The sequence below is a fragment of the Rutilus rutilus genome (assembly GCF_951802725.1).
Source record: "Rutilus rutilus genome assembly, chromosome: 9".
NCBI lineage: Eukaryota > Metazoa > Chordata > Actinopteri > Cypriniformes > Leuciscidae > Rutilus > Rutilus rutilus.
In genome coordinates this window covers 23,053,183-23,070,569 of record NC_140223.1, presented here as the reverse complement: position 1 = coordinate 23,070,569, position 17,387 = coordinate 23,053,183, and the positions used below count along the sequence as shown (strand labels likewise).

The 17,387-nt window shown below is 34.8% G+C and overlaps 1 long non-coding RNA gene across 1 annotated transcript in view; it reads left to right on the top strand.

Moving 5' to 3' along the window:
- Window positions 1-2,068: 2,068 nt before the first annotated feature.
- The window catches only part of LOC311297165, a 29,106-nt gene continuing 13,787 nt past the window's right edge, over window positions 2,069-17,387 (top strand). The window contains exons 1-2 of the long non-coding RNA XR_014628765.1: window positions 2,069-3,852; window positions 16,053-16,139. This is a non-coding gene — a long non-coding RNA (uncharacterized lncRNA). The remainder of the gene's footprint in view (window positions 3,853-16,052; window positions 16,140-17,387) is intronic.

The window sequence follows — 17,387 nt, the reverse complement described above, 5'->3', positions numbered from 1 at the left end:
AAACTGCAAAGGCCCAACAACACTCTTAGAAATAAAGGTTCCAAAAAGGGAGTTTTTTTCCCATTTTCCCATTATTTCCCATTTTGGGTTCCTCAAAGATCCTTAAAGTGATCACTCATTAAAAGAACCATTTTCTTCTTAGTGTGACTGAAGAATTCAATGTAAAAAAAAAGAAGAGTCTTTTGTGCAATGGAAAGGTTCCATGTATGTTAAAGGTTTTTCATAGAGCCATAGATGCCAATAAAGAACATTTATTTTTTAAGAGTGAACATGCTAAATGAATAACATGTCAACAGCCAAATGTGATTTACATGAAACACCTCCAAAGAACCATATAACCAAGTATACTATACGGTGAAAAAATGTAATACACTATGCAGTAATGCAACCTGCGTGCTTTCTAAGTTTCTAAAAAGTCGAATGACTCACGAATACCATTATCCCCTGGCCTCTAGATCCGTTCAAGATCACTGTAGATGAAAATACCAATTTATTAAGATTCATTCAGCACTGCTGTTATTGCCGCAGGCTGTTTTTACTAAAGAGCACCTGAGACTGCAATAAAGAATAACTACCACGTTACTAAACGTGCTGGTGGCACCATCGTAACAGCACTGGCGAGCAAAAATGAGGATAGAAATAAAAAGGTGCAACCCATTTTCAAAACCACTGAAATCTTATTGAGTACAGGAGATCAATGCAAACTTTAAATGCATTCAGGAAATTCAGGCTCATATTTTGGACTCTGCCTGGACCACAAACATAGACACTATATGCACCTTAATTCTCAGATGTCTGAAAGCATTTACCACAGCACCACAAGGGGGGGAGACAAAAATGACTTGTGGCATTAGTAAAGCGTGGAACTTAAATGCCATTCAAAAGGTCATGAGAATGGGTTTTAAAAAATAAATGAAAAATAAGTCCTGAGCTTCCATGCATTGACTAGATCTACAACAGCTGCTTTCGTGTTAGCGGTTAGGAAATAATACAGAATTAAACCTGTGCACCTAAAATACTGACAAATGTCATCTTTTCAATATTCAATATCCTAAACTAATTGTTCAATATAAAAGCACTCTAGTCTTTGTGACACTGTATCCTATACAGTTTTGTGATGAATATTACATCTTCTTTAAAGTTTTGTTGATTTGTTCCTCTTTTTTTTTTTATTAAAAAATGTCTCGTAAATTATCACCATATCATAGTATGCATAACATTTATGCATAACTTATATACATTTTTTATGTATTTGTTGTATTAGTAAACTTTTTAAAAGACAAAATCGGGTAAACTAAATGACAATAATAAACAAAGGCACTTAACTCCATCTCTTTCTTTACTTTTGCATTTATTTCTTCTCTAGTTTACATCAAATATTGTAGGCTTTTATGGTAAAATGGTTTGAGATGTTCCTCAAGTTGCTTTGAATAAAAGTGTCTGCTAAATTACTAAATGTAATAAATATACTGAAAATTGAGTTTGCCTTTTTTGTTGCAGTTTTTATTTCTAGATTTGTGAAAGAGAAAATATGATAAAAAAACAAAAAAACATGCTATTATTTTTAGAAATATTATTTTCTATTTCACAAAACAAAGTATATTTGTGAATGGACCTTTATTTTGACATTATTGTATTGTAAACAGCATTATATATCTACTCACTTTTTGTGTCCAACTACATTTATTCTTATTTATAGGTAAATTTAAGGTTTGATGACTTAGTTAAAACTCACAGTTTCATTGCTTAGCATGTAAGAATCTGTGCACACCACAGTCTCTGTGGGAGGCAAAGCAATGCAAAGTGGTATCCCTCAACAATACGGCTAATGGAAACAGAGTAGAAATGCATCATAATGAAAGCTGGGGTCAAACGAGGGGAACGATTCCTCAGGGGTGGAATCAAAACAAGGAGCCGAATGAAACGGAGACTCAGATTTCACTGCTGCACAATTCGATTTGTGTGATACCACTCTGTGCTACTATAATATTCATAATTACGGTAACACTTTGAGAAGGGAGTACATTTTTTCATATGATATAATGTGATCAATGCTTGCTACAAACAAAGAAGATTTCTGAAATTACAGTGCACTGAGATCATGAATTATATGGAAAACATGGATTTTAATATGAATTAATTTGCAGCTAAAAAGTAAATGGACATTTGCTTTATATAGTCTAATATTTATGGTTCATAAGTTTCATCATGTTTTAAGCTCCCATTAATGGTGCTCACAAGTGTGAATAAATGAGTTTCTAACAAACTAATTTCCATAGCCAGCTAACCCTCTCAAAATGAAATCAATCCCAGGTCAGGCTTTAGCTTCATTCTCTCCCTCCATTCCCCTCGGAGCAGACTCCAAAAACTGAAATCACTCCAGGGAGACAGGGCATTAATGGTTATGATCCAGTTTTATGGAAAGCAAACCAAAGAAACTCAAAATCAGAGCGAGTAGAACAAAGAGCAAGACTACAGTAATAAATATTTGCCGAAACCTATTCAGAGTGCAGCAGAAAAGCAGACCTCGTCTAAATCGTTTTCCAGGTCAAGTACACTACTCGAGGGCAGTGAATGCTCAACACCAGCCTTTTTTTTTTTTTTTTTTTGCATAACTAAATCTGGGGGGCATTTGCATCACTCACGGAACCAAACTTGCAGCATCCGCATAATGCGGGGGAAAAAAGTACCCAAAATGTATGGAAAATGTGCAAAAGCCAGAGTTAAATTAAGCCCAACAGTTAAGGAAGTGAAGCATGTAGATTCCTGGTGTTTCCAACATTCTACCCCTGCTGTGTTACATGGCCACAACCCCTTTTGTGTAGTGTTAACCCGTTAAATCCCACAAAAGTGGCTATTCAGTGGAGTGCCATCCACCCCAGGGGTTATTGTGATTGGCCATTGTTGAGAACAATAGACGTAAAGAGGATAAGACACCAGTAGCACTTCCTAACTTCCCCCAAAGTCTTCTCACTTTCTCCACACTGGTAGGGCAAGTGCCTGGAGCGATTGATACCCCCCCTGATTGATTTCCTGTTTAACGTTAGGGAACTCATTTGTTTGATCCCAAGCGCAATGAAATGATGTTAAATGGCTTGACATTTGTCATACAAATGAACATTTTCTGTGACCGGAGCTTATGTTTTAGTCAAATGGTTTATTGCATTATTAAAAGCTGCATGTCTAGATGGAACTAAACTTGCTCAAAAATATTAATAGTGCTAGAGCCACAAATGAAAGAAAACCATCAATGCAAGCTCCTAACCGAACAAACCGTCAAAATGCATCCTATACTGATTTAGATTTCCTATTCATTATTTGTAAACTATTTTTTCTGATTTAAATCTGCAAGAAATTACAAATGCTCTATCATTCGATTTTAGTTCTCCATCATAAATCATGATATCACAGATTTTCAAATAAGTTCAACGCTTGTGATTATAGGACAATTTCATCCTTCCCTTTAATCATGGGTCACTGGTTCGAAAATATATTCTCGCTCTTGCCTCCCTCTAAGCAGGTGAACTGAGCTCAAGACTTTCCCACGATCCCTCAGTAAATCTCTCTTTGCTCTGCCCCTTTCCTCTGTCACAGCCATCTGTCTATTTTTTAGAGAGCGTCTGGTGGAGCAAGTGTCAGCTGCTGGGACAAGTCCAGCATTCCAAAACAGATTTCACCACAACATTTAGCCAGAAATACAAATAATCAGATTCCAAATTTAATATGCATCAATTGTACTACTATAAACAATGGAATGCCTAACGATTTCTCTTTCTTTCCTTATGTCCGTCTCCCTCATTTGAAAGAAACCCGTGGCGTTCTGACTGTCCAAGAAAAGTGAATTTCATAGAGGTAAGCATGTTTTTTTTCTTCATAGAATCTGTACTTCTTTAGAAAGATTCACCATCAAGCATCAACCTCTTATAATATTACTTTCCTAAATAGAAAATGTACTAATTAAAAGAGGAAATAATACATCCAACGTGAGAAATGTAAGGATTATTATCAACCAAACAAAACAAAAAAAAGCCAAAAGCTCTAACCAAAATGGTCACGAATGCGATTAAGAAGTCTGTTCTTTAGCTGCCAATGTTTTTCACTAAAACACAATAACAAAATATCTGCAACGTATCCAACAGCATTTGACCTTCACGCTCTTAAAGGTTTTTGTTTGGGTCATTTTTACTGAAATCGGCCCTGCCAAAGCAATAGCCAAAAGTAATGCTTTCCTTTAAAAAAAAAAAAAAACATATTAAATAATAGAGCTATGTTGCGCAGTCATGTGACACACAGGCACCCTTCTATCCTCCATTTCTCCTTTTTTCTGGTGAGCAGCCCATGCACGTATCATTAGAGCGTTAAAAGAAGCGCGCCTGGTGCCGCGGGTCTCCTCCTGTGCTGCCTTCCCTCTAAACCTGTGACACTGGCTGGCTGAGAGCATGAGAACGGAGCCTTTTGAATAGCAGGATCCTCATACTTGGCTAGTAACCATGGAAGCAGATGCCTACTCTCTTTGCCCTCCTTACCTCCTTGCTCCCTCATTGAAAAGAGGGCACGCCTCGCTTTCTTCTTCCTGACCGAACTTGCCTGGCCCTCAAAGGGAGCGATTGAGCAGGTCACTGGTCTAGACTTGTTTGCATGGTCCACGGAACAGCCTTGAGGTAACCCTTGCTCCCCGTGCGTCGCACCACCGCAGACTGCAGGGGGGGGACATCGGAGATGTGAATTTGAAAAGGAGCTCCGTCCGATTTTGCCTTTGTGCCTTTTCCCTCATCGATCGGCTGAATATCGAACCCTCAGTCTGTGCATGTGTGGAACGGATAGCTTAGTAAGCATTTTTTCTAATCAAGCTTGCGTTGTGGGCCAACTCTCTCGTTTTTCTCTCTCTTACTTAGCCGCTCTCGAACCCTCCCCTCTCTCTCTCTCTCTCTCTCTCTGCCTGTCTCTCTTTCTCTGTTTCTCTCAGTTTTCTTTCTCCATTTCTCTCTCTCTTTCTCTTTCCTCTTTCTGCATTTTCTCCCTTTCTGCTTTTCCTTCCTCTTCTACACTTCTCTTTTGATAATCTGGGACATTTGGATAAGCATGTTGTGATGTTTCTGATCAATGTCAATCTGTTATTGATCCTGAAGTGATTTCAGCTTTGTGTTACCCGAGGATTTTGCATGCTGCTATTCAACTGTTTGCTTTTTCAATTTCAACTGGGATGACCACTAACCACAGAGGGACTTTTTAAACTATTTAAACAAAAAAATACTGGCAAATGCACTGCTTTTGTTTCCATTCCATCTTCCAAGATGTATGGATGACAGTTTCCTCTTTTAAAAAAAACTAAATAACAAATTAAAAACTGATGTCTCGTGAGGTGAGTATAATTATGTTTTCGTGTATAAGATTTGGTATAATCAGCTGGTGTAAAAGATTAAATAGAAAAAAAAACTGATCTTTTCCTGCTGTTCCTAAATGTACACTATCTACCTGAAACATTTATGTTGAATATGTTGTATTAAAGCTGTGAGTCTTTGAATTTATCTGTGTCTCTCATCATATGACGTGTTGCAATTATTGTGGGATTACTGGGCTTTACTCACTATGTACATATTGTGATGAGATTTCTTAAGTGCTCAATTTCCCGCATATGAACATCAATTAATATATATTAGACTAATACTATATACTAATACTAGACTTCTTAAATACTAATAGAAAACATTTCATTTGGTTTTAGGCTGTTGCTAGAAGAAATGTTTCTGTTTGGAGGCAGAAAAATATACTCCAAATAATTTTTGTAAAATGGTAACACTTTATTTTACATTGTCATTGTTATATATGTTACATGTAATTACTATAGTAATAACTATAAAATATGCATAATTGCATACAACTAACCCTAAATCAAACCAAACCCTAATCCTAACCCTATAGTAAGTGCATGTAGTTACTTAATATTACTCAGTACTTAAATGCATAATTACACTGTAACAGGGACACCTTAAAATAAAGTGTAATCAAATCATTCTTTATTTATTGTGTTGAAATTATATATTGAATTCACTATATATAGAAACTATAAAGAGGAATGTGATATGAACTCATCAATCAACATCAATGATAATATAAATAGCAAAAGCATACTAAATAGCACACTAAAATAATGATTGTTTGTTTTGTCACATGTTCTAAGAATATGACAACACAAATGTAATAAGATGATATAGTCTGGAAAAAAAATAACATCGCAGGTATCAAAACTGAGTCAAAATATGATATATTTTTATAATACAATATTATTTAAAACAATGTTGGGCTGTATTGGACAATATTATTAGATTGTATTTAAGTAATATTAAAATATCATTTATTTTTGATTACGATCGACTTTATGTGCACAGTATTGTTTAAAATATCTTACAAAAAATATAAAAACAAATAAATGAAAAACAATATTTGTAACATTGTTAATTTAAAAATATCCATTTTGATTAAAATATTTAGAAAGAAATGTGAATTATATTATAATAAGTATATTAAAATGTTATTTAAAAAATAAAAAAGCATTTAAATAAATAAAAAAACTGTTACTTTTTTTCTAAAACATCCCATATTCCCCATATGTTTTTACATACATTATAAGTGCATGATCTATGTTTCATTTAAAAAAAAAAAGAAGAAAAAAAAGAAGTTTTGTATCTTTTCAACCATTGTGGACATAATATTTTTATTTTTATTTGCCTGCTCAAGTAAGTTTGGGTGAACGATTAAGAATGCACTAAACTGGGTATTTAAGGGTGAAATGGGGATTTTATTTTGGAGAAATTTGATTGGACGGAGCCCCATGCAGTGTACCACACGCGCCATGTCAGTAGCTGGCGGTGAGGTCACAGAAAATGGAAGCTTAAGGTCTGAGTTCAGTCTGGAAATTACCTACTGTCTGATTCCATTTACTGGCTATTGTCATACAAATACAGGCCTTGTCCAATTTAAATACACAAACATCGAAATGTAATTAGTAAATTATTAACTGTTTGCATTTTGAACAGCTGCTAAGGCAAAGCATTTAAGGATTTTCGTTCTTTAATTATAGAGCTTTTGAATGTGAAAATGTTCACTCTTTGTTTTCTTATTTTTTCATATTTCTTATTTTTCCCCTATTTATACAACTTTAATGCAATTTTCAACATTAGAGCAGATGTATAAATGTTATACTGAAGTCAAATCCATTAAAACTCTGGTGCTTGTTTTTACAGTGCAAATTTGTAGACTTATTAGGAAAGATATTAGAAAATGGCATTATTTCTCTAAAAGAAATAATATAGAGACAATTAGATACTCTGCCTGTTTTTCAAAATAATTAAGAAAAGATCTGAACAGCATTTGATTTGTCTAAAATAGTGATTTATAGTGAATTATTAATTTAATTTAAAAAGAGAAGCTACATTGCCAATGCATTAAACGCACAGAAGACAGTATATCTGGTCAGCTCATCCCCAACAATCAACGTGAGCCAGGCAAATGACTTTCACCATAATGTAATTATATCACTTGTGGTATGCGTTAAACGGCCATGTCCAAAAGTGTCATTTGTGATGTGCTGCTTTGTGTTTTGACTTTGAGACTTTCCCGTTCAATATGTTCTTTTGGCTCGCTCGAACGTGTGACTCACAATAGACAATGAAGCCAAGACCAGCTGTGATTTTCTGTTGAGCTCACTCTATGCATTATTTATAGTCACATCAGTAGATTAGGCTGAAAGCTTGACCCTTTACCGCATGACAATGTCTCCAGCCCATTCGCGTTCTGGTCACCACTAACAAATGATAACCCCTTCTATCTGACTGCTTTTCCGTCCTCATAATGCATTTTAATAGAGCAGAGTCTCAATCGCTATGTCTATTTCTCACTAATCTGTTTTTTTTTCTGTTTCTACACATACAATTTTTGCTATTAGATAGAGTACAACGAGGCTAAAGGCACACCTTAAGAAAAATGTGCTTTTCACTACTCCCATAGTGTATGATTGCAAAACAAATATAAACTGTATGTTTGTACTGAACATTGATGGAGCAAAAGATTTTGTATGAAAATAAATAATAAAAGTTGTTTATTGTTTAAAAATCTTGTAAATGAATGAGTTGGCAAGGTGGGCCTTTTACCCCACACACGGGTATAAAGCTCACCAGCATGGGGCAAAAAACACACATTATTTATACAAATACTTTAGCTATGTTTTTAATAATGTCTAAGTTAATGCTTGTTCAAAACAATCACTGCAGCAAAGTTTGTACTATTGTCTGTTTATTTTGATAAATAAATAAATTCATTTTTGTTAAATAAATGTACTAATATAAAAATATATTTTAAAAACAGAAACAAAATTATTTTAAAAAGAGTAAATATCCTGAAAGCATTGAATGAGATCCCATAATAATTTAATATAGATTTACAGTAGTAACAATAAATTATCATTGATTATATGATATGATTAATATCATATTTTTAAATATGGTGATTATCTCTAAGGTGGACACCCAACTTAATATATGATATTTACCATCTGAATCTAACCATGTTGGTAAAGGCAGCCAGCTGTTTATTATTATGTTAATTATTTTGCCTTTCACCCCAATTTTTGTGCCTTTTAAATTTTTTTTACATATTAGAAATTGTACATATGGAAAAACTGTTGTTTTAATTACCTTGAACAAATCTGAAAATCATTAATAAGACCTTTGTATAAAAATATATTCCATAATTTTACCGATTCTCGTTTGCTACTTGAATCTACAACATTTAAAAAAAACATGAAATATTAGATCTAATTAGCACAGAATCAACATTGCGCTGCTGCCCGAGATTGTGTCAAGTATCAGCCAAATTTCCACGTGCATCTTGAAAAGTGGATGTTTCGGAAAGTGTTACAGCAAGTTTGTGTGCCATCTAGTGGTTTAGAGGAAAATCAAATCAAAGGTGCCTTTTACCCTGGTGCGCCTTTAGCTCTGTTATACCCTACTGAAAAAATCTCAGATTTTTATTGCAATTACTAGATTAAACTGGTGGACACATATCCACCTGGTCCAATACATTTGTTTTTGTGGATTGTACCTCAAGTACCCTGTCGCTCTTAAAACAAATTCTCAAACAGATCCCCCTCAGAGTCAGGACACATCACAAAAAGATCCCCCTCTGCATTCCCCGAGCTAACAAAACACCATTATCTGTTTAATTGCCTGAGAACTGTTAAATACCCTCTATTTACATGACAAGATATATCTTGTTGCGAAGTGTGACACAAACGAGTCAATACACAAAAGATGACGGCGGTCACCACCACCCTTGCACCCCCTAAAGACAGGAGTCCGGCTCATGAATGACAGTGCTGCAACAAGCACCCTGAGCAAACACACACACACACACACAAACCTAATGGGTTTTTAAACAGGTTAATGGAGCTTTAACATCAATCCCTGCATTCAAACGTAAGCACACTTCACTAAACAGATGTTTAATGAAACAACCACAGTTGTTGTGATACACTGACAGTTGTCAGTGTGATACAAAATATGTAAAATATAAAAATATAATATGTAAATATATACACGTGTGTGTGTGTGTGTATGTATGTATATATATATATCTATGGCCTATAGATAGATAGATATTTATATATATATACACTGTCTATAATAATATATATATACACACATATTATATAAACAACAATTTTTATGTTAGATGCGAATATATATATGTGTGTGTGTGTGTGTGTGTGTGTGTGTGTGTGTGTGTGTGTGTGTGTGTGTGTGTGTGTGTGTGAATATAGATCATGAATAAAAATACAAAATATATGAAGTAGGAATGCACAAATAATATTCTAGATTGATTCTAACATAAAACATTTTTTTAATAGCACTTAATTTTTATTAAGAAAATAAATATTTCTCAAAAATCTTCTCAAAGCTTCTATTTTGTATAATTTAATTTAATACAATTAAATAAGTGAGAACATTAAGATATTTATATCAGTATGTAGGGTTTGAGTGAAAATGAACATGAACATGAATTTAATATGCTTTAAATTAATTGATGGCAAGTTTGAGATTCAAAACCTGATATGATGAATGTTCCAAAGAGTTCACATATGCTTACTTGATTAGTGACTTACAAACTTTAAATAGCTATGTATGATTTTACATCATAATTCTGTTTAATTACAGATTTAAATGAAAAAGGCTGAGTTTTTTATTTATTTATCTTTTTTAACGTGAACGCTCTGTCATTTGAATCCTAATGTATGATTGTTGATCACAGAAAAAAGGTTGGAGAGAGTTTGAGCAGAGGACGAATGACCCGAAGGAATGGTGACTCGGAGAAAAGGCTGGTATCACACTGGGAGAGAAAAAAAAAAAGCGAGAGGGAGAGAGATGGGGTTCATTCTGTCTTTTCTCCCTCTCTCTCTCTCTCCCTTTCTCCTGCTGCCTTTGTGTGCCGTGCAGGAATGTGCTTGCTTTTCATTTCTTTCTTTGTGTCTGCCCCTCAGGCCCTAGCAGGCAGTGTCTTATGCCACAGCAGGGTCATGGCAAACACAGAGACACATTCATGGCCACATCAAGTTTATGTGAGAATCTGGTCCTTCCTTGCCCCTCATTTCCATATGAATTGTTAATAAAATAGCAGTCCTGTGAGGGGGAGATCACTCCAGCAGGGGAAGTCAAGCAAAGCAACCTTGGTTTAAAAACGGCCTCATCCCTTCTGTTCCTTCGATGTAGAAACGCTTCGGTTAAAGCCATCGCGAGCATATGTCATCATTACTGACAATGTTTACTTAAGCACAACCACCTGTGAACTGCTCCGTCACAAAACACCAGCTGAAACTGTATATTTGGATAAATGGCTCAATGAAAATAACATGTCTAAATAATAAATTCGAGAAATAACCATATCAAATTCCATGGTTAATGCGATATCCCACCAAAGCTTCTCACATATACATTTAAGGCAAGACTCTTCGTTTCAAAATTTTAGCCAGCAATAACACAAAATGGAGCTTGGGAAAAAAAACAGATCCCCATTTTTAGTTTGGGAAAACAAGCTGTTCTCAAGCCAATCACAGTTTGGGCCTTCTGGACAGGGAGCAGGATGCATCTTGAAGGGCTGGCCAGTTGATTGACTTTTCTTTGGGTTCAACACACGTGTCCTGTGACCCCGCCACACTTTCCCATGCCCTGCGATGCCCCATCTATTCTAACAGACATCCCTAATTCCCCCCATCCTCCACAGACAGATCAGGCTCGGCCATCACACTCGACAGCAGCCGTGTGTACGACTTCCCTCTGTGATGTCATGGAGGTTTGCTGTCCAATAATTAGAGGGCGAGGAAGGGTCAGGATACGATGTGGACAGGTGATTGGACAAGATAGAGGAGCTCACCAAATCAACCTGCTCAGGCTGGTTTTTATTCAGCACATCTGATGTTTCATTAAATGTGGAGTGTAACAGAAGTAATATCATCAAGCACATCATTTACGTTAACTTGGGGAAACAAGTATTGTTTATATACGGAAAATGTTTTCCATCGTAATAAAGTTATATATCATACTAGGGTTATATATTTATCAATAATACAAATAAAAATGTTGTTGTTGATCAAAAAAATGGACAATTACAATAAAACTAATTATTATCAATAATATTTTACAATAATTATTTAAAATATAATTATTATTTCATATAAATTAATAATCAATATAATTAAGATAAATTATAAAAAATAATTTAATTACAAAATGCTTTCCATTTTTCTTTTAGTCAGAGATTACATCAAATTTTGCCAAGTGCCAACACAACTGATCTTACTTAATAGATGTTAAATATATACACAGTAAAAATTACAGTTATAAACACGGTTATAAAACTGATTATTGGAGTACGTTTTACAAGAAAATACCATTTCAGTCTTTCTACTTAAAAATTGTATGTTTAATTCAATGTGTTACTTGCCATTTCTTTGTAATTATTTGAGAAATTTACTAGCAATTAATAAAAATTAGTAAAAATTGTTTAAAGGGATACTCCACTTTTTTCGGAAATATGCTCATTTTACATCTCCCCCAGAGTTAAACAGTTGAGTTTTACCGTTTTAGAATCCATTCAGCCGAACTCCGGGTCTGACGGTACCACTTTTAGCATAGCTTAGCACAGATCATTGATTCTGATGAGTCCAGTAGCATTTCTTTCAAAATGACCAAAGAGTTTCAATATTTTTCCTATTTAAAACTTGACTCTTCTGTAGTTAAACCGTGTACTAAGATCGACGGAAAATGAAAAGTTGCGATTTTCTAAGCCTATATGGCTAGGAACTACTCTCATTCCGGCGTAATAATCAAGGAACTGTGCGGCCGTACCATGAGTGCAGCAGGCGTAGTGATATGACGCAGCGCCTAAAAATAGTCCCCAGCTCGGTAACTTCTTCCAACGTGACCGGGACTAAGTTTGTCTAACCTATTAGACCTATTTTTAGGCGCTGCGTCATATCACTACGCCTGCTGCACCCATGGTACAGCCGCACAGTTCCTTGATTATTACGCTGGAATGAGAGTAGTTCCTAGTCATATAGGCTTAGAAAATCGCAACTTTTCATTTTCCGTCGATCTTAGTACACGGTTTAACTACAGAAGAGTCAAGTTTTAAATAGGAAAAATATTTAAACTCTTTGGTCATTTTGAAAGAAATGCTACTGGACTAATCAGAATCAATGATCTGTGCTAAGCTATGCTAAAAGTGGTACCGTCAGACCCGGAGTTCGGCTGAATGGATTCTAAAACGGTAAAACTCAACTGTTTAACTCTGGGGGAGATGTAAAATGAGCTTATTTCCGAAAAAAGTGGAGTATCCCTTTAAAAGTAAACTCTACACTATTTTTTCAGCGTATTCATATGCATATTAAGTTGTTAAAAATGAAAAAAAAAAAAAACGACACAATTCTTTGTGTATAATTTCCATTTCACAGGATGTCAGATCTCATAATCTCCATCTTAACTTGTGTTATCATCTCTAACATGTATCTGAATGGCTCTTCTGCTCAATCCTGCTTTGTGGTTCTTTACATCTGTTATTCATACAGCGCTCTTCGCGTGATTAAGTCATCTCTTTGTGGACATGGATGTCCTCACCCTTCAGTGTTTTTGCACTTGCGGACCGATCTTGCTGTGAATCGAGGGTATGTCTGCCAGCTTGACACACACAGAAGGAGAGCATGACATCAGGGCTTTGTCATTTAGAAGATCTATTCAAGGATTACAGTGGAGAATGAGCCCCTGCCTGGAGGAGGCTTATTTCACTGAAACCCTAGCTTTTTTCACTACCATTTTTTTTTTTTTTCTCCAAGCACTTCTGGAAGTATGTAGCTTGGGAGAGTACTATAGTTGGCATTACGTATTCAAATCTGAGACTTTTAACCCTTAGGCGCCACTTCTGAATACAAAAGAGGCTGTGTGCCCACATGATAATATCACATGAGCCTCCCACCCAAATGTAATAAAAATGACAAACACTGATAACATAAAGTATTTCTATTTCTGGAAATAGCCCAGGAAAAGCTAAGATTAATTTAAAAAAAATTCAAGTCTTAATTCTTGGCTATCAAACAGATTAACTAGACCAGATAATGTATTACTTTTATATACACTCTTAAAAACAACGTGTTCCAAAGGGGGGTTTTCACAGTGATGCCATAGATAGAGGAACCATTTTTGGCTTCCCAAAGAAGCTTTCAGGGATCAGTTCGTAAAAGAACAATGTTTTTCTTAGCGCAAAGAACATTTTCATAATCTAAACAAACCTTTTCTACTATAAAGTACCTTTATTTTTAAGAGTGTGCGTTATATGGAATGGCACACATTGGTATACTCCTTTTATTTCTTGTTTTGTCACTTAAAGAAACGTACTGTTTTATAATGCATTTCAACTCTTTAGCCAGTTATTAACAAAAATATACACGTAGATAGATAGATAGATAGATAGATAGATAGATAGATAGATAGATAGATAGATAGATAGATGTCAGAAGTTTACACTAATTGTTTTCCTTTTTTTATTGCAGAAATAAATGGTTTCATATGATAATTTCTTTATGTTTTTGTTTTAAGAAAACATTTTTTTTTCTTGATGGCAAAAACTGACTCTAGTGACAAGTCTGACATTACTTGCTGTTTACTGAACCCAAATAACTCTCTTGCTCTCTCTGCAACACAGCAGAAGACATTTCCTGTGGATATCAGGGAGCCATTCTACTCACATACTCCTTCTTTTGTCTTGTCATTTCCCCAAACAAGAGTCCTGTAATTTAAAAAAAAAAAAAAAAAAAGAAGAAGAATTTTCTTTTTGGAAATTTTATACTTCCTTTGTACTCATCACAGGTGTTTGTACAGCTTACTTGTAAAGGAGACGATAACATAAGCAGAAGCATGTTTGGACAATTCCAAGTTAAAAGTCATGTTTCAATTTGACTGAGATATCAGCCAGCAAAAAAAAAGAAAAGTAAGACATTTGATGTTTAAACATTCACACGGTCATTTCGAGTGAATTTTTAAACAATCTTTTCTATTGATAGATATTAAATGATATGATCATTTAAAACTGATTTCTAAATTTCCAAGGAAAGCCTCTTCCCAGCAGGTATTTTGAACACTAATCTGACTACAATAGTAGATTATAATTAACAATAATTTACAATTATAAATACATAATAAAAAAGTACATTTACTAGTACAACCAAAGACATTAAAGCTGACTGATTTGTTACTGACACATAAAAAAAAAGTACAAAAGCACCACAAATGAATACAAAATGTCACAATATGTTATCTCCTTGAGTCAGGTTTGACATCAGTGCTGTAAAAGACCAACTGCCTTTTAACCAACTGCAACCCACCAAGTTTGAATGCATCTTTTTGAATGAGATTTGAAAGCCAATTGGGAGAGGATGATATTAGCTTTAGAAGACTTAGAATATAGTGCATATGGTGGACTTTCATTGACTTATTTAAAAAATAATTTTTTGTATTAAATTACTGCAATTATTAAACATGTGGCTAAATGTAATTTATGAATACTGTTTGGTGGTAAGGGTTGGTTTATGAGCTCAAAAATATTGCTATTATTACATAATGTAAATTATACTTGAGTCATATAATGCAAAATAAAAAATATATTGCGGTTGAATTTCCATGTTTTGCATCATGGCTTTGACAAAATCCTCCTAGATGAAGTGAAAATATCACAAGAGTTTTGGTGGCTCACAGTAAAAAGTGATAAAAAGAGTAAAAAGGAGGAAACCTTTTGGCCTATCTTATTTTTTTCAATTACGCATTAAGTTTATTTACTTAATTTGAAGGCAATGGGTTTCCTCCGTTTTTTTAAGTTAAGTCAACTGATCACTTTTTACAGTGCAGCAAATGTCTCTAAAGGCCCTCGAACAATGCTCTCTCTCCCCTAAAAATCCCTGAATACTTTATTACTGAAAAGTATTTAAATATTATAACTTTATAACTCTTTAAATGACTCGCAAAAGGTTCTGGGAGCATAGTTACAAACACATTCAGCATAACGTGCGAGTACGAAAGAAATTCCACATTCACCCGAGGAATTTGAACAAGATGGATCTAACCTGTCTTAATCCTCTGTGAACTCCAATTACAATTTTCTTGATCTACACTTGACCTAATACTCCCATGCGTGGCACCTCAGACCAAGAACCTTAACTTTGCTAATTGGGCCTTCTTGCCAACTCGATGAATGTAGGTCTTCAAGCAGCATTCCCAGCAGGGTTGTTTTTAGTCTACAACTGAACTCACCAAAAACCTGAATAGAAAAACAGCGTTTCCACAGCCACATGAATATCAGTCATCATTGGCGTAATGTAACTTTATCTGTTTAATGGTTAATAACTTAAAACTGGATGGATTATTTATTACAGCACAACAAATACATAGGCTATGATTTTTTCTTTAGTTCCCCCCTCCCCCCCATTCATATAATTTTTTTTAATTTATTTTCAGCAGTCAGCAGTAAACTGGATGTCTACAGACTGAGACTGCACAAATAAACAGCATACAGGACTTCATGCAGCGATGAACAGCACACAGGTAAATACTGAAAGCTATTCCCAGAAAGTCCTTGAAAGTGACAGAGCCTGCTGGTTAGTGTTTGCTGTCGCAAAAGAGAAACTGGACTAGACACTTATGCAGCTAAAAGCATACTTCACTTAAAACGTTTATAAAAAGAGTGATAACATACTTAGCTTTTATTTAATATATATATATATATATATATATATATATGTGTGTGTGTATATGTATGTGTGTGTGTGTGTGTGTGTGTACATATGTGTGATACATGTATATATGTGATATATATATATATATATATATATATATATATATATATATATATATATATATATATATATATATATATATATATACACACTGGTTCCATATTGTCTTTTTATTTTAAAAAATTATTTTCATATTTGGATGTATAAAATTGTATCAAAGACTATATATAATACACAATTTTATACATCCAAATATGAAATTTAAATAAAAAGACAATATGGAACAATATGGAATAAAAAGACAATATGGAACCAGGAACTGCTGAAAATAAATTCAGCCTCTTGTTTTCATATGTGTTCAAGTAAAAGACTGAAAATCCAGACCAGGCCATGAACTTGTCTGGAATTCAAGCACAAAGCTGGCTTTTTGCCTCAATTCTCAGTTTCAGCTGATAAGGCACAGAGCTTGTTTGAAGAGTCAATACAAGATCACAAAAAAATAAAAGATGGCTAAAGTCTATGTCCATTCCATAACGGTGCAAATACACTTTACTCTCTGAACAAAAGTGTGTAGACAAAGAAGGCAGAACACACTTACCATGCCTTTAGCCTGTATATCATAAAGGGAGTGAAGCATCCAGCTTTAACACAGTCTATTCCATTTAAGGTTTTGAAATAACTGCTGTCTAGACCACGCTGAAACTTGGTGCTAAAGAAGTGAAACGACCTTCCCCCTTCCTGCGAACGATCTATTACCCCCCTCCCCGCCCGGCACCCCCTACCTCATCCATGAGTGGAATCGCTTTAAGTGCCTGTCAGGCAGAAAACCGGCTTCAGCATTGTGCAGCTGTAAATTTCTCCGATCCGTTCTCCAATGAGATTGGCCCTTCCTTCACCACATGACTAAAAAAAAAAAAAAAAAAGGCTAGAAAGTGAAGCGCAGAAGATACAGCAGACGCGGAGAGAGCATAATCCTGTCGGCAGGGTCGTGTACCTGAGGAGCAGGTTTAAGTTTCTAGAGCTTTTCCGACATAGTTTGTGGAGGACTAGGAGAGAG